The sequence below is a fragment of the Protopterus annectens genome, chromosome 13.part0 (assembly GCF_019279795.1).
Source record: "Protopterus annectens isolate FY-2018-M chromosome 13.part0, PAN1.0, whole genome shotgun sequence".
Lineage (NCBI taxonomy): Eukaryota > Metazoa > Chordata > Ceratodontiformes > Protopteridae > Protopterus > Protopterus annectens.
The window spans coordinates 1,003,911,481-1,003,917,931 of record NC_056747.1 but is presented as its reverse complement, the minus strand read 5'-3'; the positions used below and the strand labels follow the sequence as shown (position 1 = coordinate 1,003,917,931).

General features: G+C 36.6%; 1 protein-coding gene across 1 annotated transcript in view; it reads right to left on the bottom strand.

Annotated features, from left to right (window-relative positions):
• KRT222 (keratin 222) overlaps window positions 1-6,451 on the bottom strand; it is a 641,329-nt gene that overhangs the window by 470,613 nt on the left and 164,265 nt on the right. The window lies entirely within an intron of this gene.

Sequence of the window (6,451 nt, the reverse complement as noted above, 5' to 3'; positions counted from 1 at the left end):
AAACAGGTTTAACAAAAAGGGGCTTACAGTATCCTCCATCATTTTTGTCAGACTGCTGTCAGTAAAGAAGTAGAGTGTATTGCATGCGTTAGGACTTAATAGAGCTGATTATTTCATACATCTTACAAATATTAATATGCTACTGAGGTTCTTAAATGCTGCAGGATTATATTACATTTTTGCAAATAACTCAATTCACACAAACAATGAAAAATGAAGTATTATTGATCAGTGAGCATGCATTTGTAGAGCACTCAGGAAGTATTGCAGATTAATTTTTTAATATTCCTAAACTAAGTATAAGTAGGATTTTTTTTTCATTTTGTAACTGTACTGAGTATTAAATGACTACTTTTACATATACTGTAATACCATGTGGCTAAGGAATAAAAGAAAAAAAAATCTCCTCAAATGATTGTATCTTCTGAATGGCCCAGTGGTTTGTTACATCACTATCTAACACTTTCTTCTTCCACAAAGGGCTGAACTATGCAAATTTGCATGTATACCCCCCACCACACACACACAAAACATATTCAGATAAATGCACAGACACAGGGATGGAAAAGCATGCATAATTTATGATCTGTAGTAATACACTGAAATAGCAAAACAAATCTACCCATTTCTGTTTTTTTAAAAGAGCAGCTGACGCCTTCTGATCAGGGTTTGAAATAAATAAGTTCAGTATAGTTTTTTCTTGTTATTTATTATTCTTATAATATGATAAAAATCTGTAAATTCATTTGCATCGTGTGTGTTTTCTGTACCTAAGATCATAGAAAATAGCTTCACAGTTAATTTACTTTGCTGCAAGCTGTGATGTTACAATTGATGAGTATGACTTCAGGTAGAAAATGAGGTATACATGCACCTGATCTCATAGAGAAGCCTAATAAAAATATATATTCATGCAGATTTGCAAAATATAATTTTACTTGCAATAAAAATATACTATATATAGTGGTTAGGTAATTCCTGTACCTGGTGGAGCTGATCTCAGAGTCCTTACCCCTCTGTAATGCACATTGATTAGACCTATTATAGAATGCATTGCCCCTTTGGGATGTATCTTACTTGACATAGCAGTCAGCTGGGAAGACCCCAGAGGTTTCTAACTAAGAAGATCACAGACTTAATAATCCTGGGCTACCAGGAAGAGTCTGGAAGCCCTGTCCCTATATTTTCTTTTCCCATAGACTCCTTAGGGGTTAACTCTGCCTTGCTTTTCAGACCATTAGAGGTCCAGTAGTCCAAGGCCTCTTATATTTCTACCTAATCAAAGTTCAACAAACACTAGTACCATGGATATGAACCTAATTCAGCAAATCAACAAGTCAGAGTAGCCAGGTAGAATTGTCATACAATGCCTACCCGTACTCTGGAACAAACTTCCACTCCACATTAAGCAGTATGACACACTTTCTTCCTTCAAAAAGTAGTTAGACAATTGGATGGGTGTTCATTAATTCACCCCTGGCATAACTAGCCTGACACTCTGAGAAAAAGGAGGTAAGGTCTATGGGAAAGAGTGATATAAATAACAGAATAAAAATGAGTGAATGTACAAATGTGTGACATACAAAAAGACCGAATGACAAAACATTGAAAATGATGCTGCCACTAGCAGTAAGCCCCAAGTACAAAAACTGGGTCAAGCGTTTTCTAAATAGTGATATTGTTAGGGGAAATGTCTTTTGCTGGGTAATATGTAGGTCTGGGGTTAGGATGACAGGTAGCATTATGGGTAAGATTAGCACACATGATTAAGAAAGCGCAGGGTGGTGTATACCATTACATAAGAAAAAAAGACACAGAACTCACACAACACCAACCTGGCATGGCAGTGATTACATCCCCTTGCCCAACTCTTCCTCTAACCCTAACCTGAGAATACTCATACATACATACTAATCGCTACAACATGATCTTACACATTTTCTTAGCCTACCACCTTTTCAGTCAAATATTCATTTTCCTGCGCACTCCTTCTTACCTACCCTATATAAAACTTGAATTCAACAATATGCGATTCACTGAAAGGAGCATTTGCTGATTTGTGTTCTATGCTACACTCATGCACATTTGACAACTAAAGGAGTTGTCAACCATTTGAATAACAATTATATATATATGTGTGTATGTGTGTGTGTGTGTGTGTGTGTGTGTGTGTGTGTGTGTGTGTGTGTGTGTGTGTGTCTGTGTGTCTATGAATGTTTGGAAAGCAAGAAGATCTGTGGAGAAGTATAATTAATTGAGTCTACCCTGGTGAAACGTTTTTGGCAAAAAATAACATAATCATAATTAATGAAACTGCTATTATTAGTCGCAACTAACTTAGGGAGAGTCATCTGTGCAGTTTGTTGTTAAATATGTGTGGAAAGTATTGCTGTACAAAGCATACGCTTAGAAAACAGAGAAGGGAGTGGTTGCATGTGGTGCTAGAAAAGGAAGACAGACATATGATAGGGATGACAGAAATGGACAAATGAGAATCAGAGATGGGAATTGGTACTCCTTGCATAGAAGCTACACAGAAAAGACAGGGAAGACAGGACAGGTATGGACTATCAGTCTGTGTGAAAGAAGGTGTCGCATATCATGAAATGGACAAGAATTAATGTCTGGGAAGAAGCAGAACCAGCAAAATGAATGCACTAGCAGTCAGATTAGATAGGAGCAAAGCAGAGGTCTGGTGGTCTGATGGTATCTGGAGGCTACAGAATATTATCAAAGAAGAAAAGAACTTATAAAGGATATTAAAAGCATAGAGAGACAACAAAAGGGAAACCTAAACATAACTGTTTTGAAATCTAGAGTAAGTCAAGGAAAATGAGGTAGAAGTAATATTAGATGAGAAAAGATTTGAGAATTACATCAAGATAACACTAGTAAAACAGAGGCTATTACATGGAGTCTTAAGTAAAGCAGTGACAGCCAAGGATGCAGACGTCAAAGCACCTTTATAAGTTCATAGACGGTTACTAGGCTAGCAGCCCTAGAGCCCTTATAAGCCATGTTAATTCTGAGTTGCTTCAATTGTCTTTGGTTAGATGGATGTAGTTCTCAGAGTGAATCTATGATAAACACCAACTACTCCTACCCATGAGGGATATGGGTGCCACCCCTAGGGTGAAACTGTGGTCTGCCATCCATTTGTCCATGTTGCACTTGAATAGAGTCAGTTAGGAGCTCTGCTTCTTGTAAATTGGAAGTCTAATCCACAGTAGTGGCAATCTCTGGGAGATATATTTGGCTCTTCAACTTCTTCTTCTTTTCCCGGTTAGGGGTTGCCACACCGGCACCCAACCTTCCACAGAAGGCACACGCACTCACACCTAGGGCCAATTTAAAGTGTTCAATCCACCTACAGCATGTCTTTGGGAGGAAACTGGAGCACCCAGAGGAAACCCACGTAACCACAGAGAGGACGTGCAGACTCTGCACAGAAGGCACCCCAGCCGAGGATTGAACCGGAGAACCTCTTGCTGTGAGGCGGCAATGCTAACCGCTGCACCACCGTGGCCGCCCTATATGCAAGTAATAAAAACAACATACAAAATTCCCCAACAGGACTGGCAAACTTTACAGAGTATTCTGTCATATTCGCAAGATTTAAGTAGAATAATTAACAATTCTTCATTTAAAGAAATACCTAAATTTATGAAATACATATACAAAATCATATATAATGACTTTGACATGGGAAACAGTATTTCAAAATTTTACAAAATATTGATAAACTATAAAACAACACCTAAAACCTCATATTGGAAATATATAACAAAACGACACTCAGTACAGTTAACTGAAGATATTAAAACAAATATCTTATTATCAATAAAATATACATCCTTTACAGAATACTGGAAATTTTTTAATTGGAAATGCTTGCACAGAGCATTCTTAACCCCAAACAGAATCAGTAAAATTAGTTCTTCCATAAAAGGAATATGTTGGAGATGTGAGCAAGTACACAATGTAGATTGGAACCACATTTTCTTTGATTGTGTTATATTTAAACCATTTTGGAATGGCATTAATAACTTTCTACAAGTTTTATTCAATGAATCATTTTATTTAACTAAAGCTCTTGTATTATTAAATGTGAACGGAGGTCCTCATTTGAATAGGTCAAACATGTATCTAGTATGGACTATACTTGCAATTTCAAGGAAGTGTATAACAAGAAGATGGAATACAACCACAATACCAACTTTGGAAGACTTCTACAGCCTACTGAAGACCACAGCATTATTGGAAATTAAAATTATGTTCTGTTAATGTCACAGGCTAGGTTAAGCTCCTAGAGTGAGTGACTTTTGTGCCATTTGACTTGCGGATGTGCAGCATATCCATCAGGGCAGTGTCAGAGACCGCCCTGTAGGCCAGACACAAGTCACTTCTTAGCAGCCTATATGATGCAGAGTACTATCCAAGTAAGTCATGGTTTGGAGTCCCTGTATTTTCTTGGTGAGAAACCTCTGTAGTCTCTCCAGCTGCTGCAGGTGTCTGGTGAGGTACATGCAGAAGGGAATATTGCACTCTATTAATGGTCTGATGAGGGTCAAGTACAGTGGAGTTATATCATCCTTAGACCTAGATGCAATGCCCTTACTTATGAGCTGTGCATTGTAGAAGGCTTTTCTTACCACTGTGGAAACTTGGTGGTTGAAGTTCAGATTGTCATCTACCTGTAGATCTTGCAACACTTGGTTTGAACTTGGGGGGGGTGCTGTCAATATTGTAACTAGCAGGGAATTCTTCTTTGCCAAAGGGGGATAATAATGCATGTTTTTACATTTAGTTTTAGACCATGACTTTGGCACCAGTCATTTGTCTATGTTAGCCCCTTCTGTAATATGTTAACATCCTTGGGGGACTCAGTGATTGCACCCAATTTGAAATCATCAGTGAACATCAGTGAGCTTTAAGAAAAAAAATGATTACAGTGTGGTTTGCAACTGGAAGATGGATAACAGAGCCTAACTACAATATATATATATATATATATATATATATATATATATATATATATATATATATATATATATGGCACAATAGGAAAGCAAAACATTGTAAACTTGGAGGCATGACTGAAAAGATGGTGGTTGCCAGGAAAAGTGAATGAACCATAAAAAAAATTAGAAACACTATCAGCAGAGATGAAATAAGGGTAAGAAACGAGAATAAGGATAAAAAAATTAAAAAAGGTGATTACCAGAAGAGGAAACTAAGAAAAGTGCCAAGAATGAAGACTAGGGTGTATTATAAACAGCAATAAAGCTAGGAAATGAATGGCAATTTATTTATTTATTTATTTTATTTTACATTTGTTGACTGGGCTAGTCCAACTGGATATATGAAAAGTAACAAATAGTAAACCAGCGGTGGAGGCAACCATGCAGCAAACACAAACACTGTCAGCGATAAAATAAACATCTTGCTTTAATGGTGTACACAGGTAAGCGCTTTCACATTCGCTTCATCAGACCAAAAAACACCACCTCTAAAAAACACACTTTATATAGTCGACGACAGACTATGACGTAGTATACTAATTAAAACAAATTAAAAATTCTGTACAACATATATAAAAAAGAGTCCATATAAGATGTTTAAATTACAAAAATATAAAATACAGACTCCAAAATGTAATGCCAAATACTAACACATTCTAATAAATATGTCTGTACTAATAATGTTACATTAATAAAAGTTGGCATAAGGAAGTCTGACAAAAAATGTAACAGAGAGGATAATATATAGTGTCAAGAGAACCCATGTCGCTCTTAAAAGGTAGCAAAGGGGGGAGAAGAAAGGGATGTAGCCAAGGGAGTCAGATCATGGCAACCCCATAAATTATCTTCAGGATTTCAATATGGGTTTAAGGGAGGCCCTCTCAACTAGATATATGTCCATTTTCAGTAGAAACCCAGGGAGATAAGCTCCGCTAAACAGATAATAGCAACATCAGGTACAATACAATTTTAAGACTAGAATGCAATTTTACATAGCAGTTTAGTAATCATATAACTTACATATTTAAAAGAAAGAAAGCAAGTATTTATGAGGCAGAGACATGATTGATACAGTAGAAAGCTTGCAATGCAAGTTCATACTCTGTAGAGGTTCCTTAGAAAGACAACATAAAAACCTGACAGAAAGTGTAGGAAGCCAAAAAAAATAAAGATAACGGCAGAAATAGACCTAGCAGAATGAATTAAGTTGTTAACAAGGATTCATTTAGTTATACAGTAGAATGGAAAAAAGAAATAGAGAGAAGAAATTACGTTAATAGAGGATAGAGGATTCCCTAGAAGGAAAGACATCCCTGATCAGTATCATCAAGAAACTATGATCCCTCATTAAATCATCCAAGGTGAGCTTCGAAAGAAAAATTGCCAAGGACTCCAAAGATAACCACAAAACATTCTTTAGCTATGTCAAG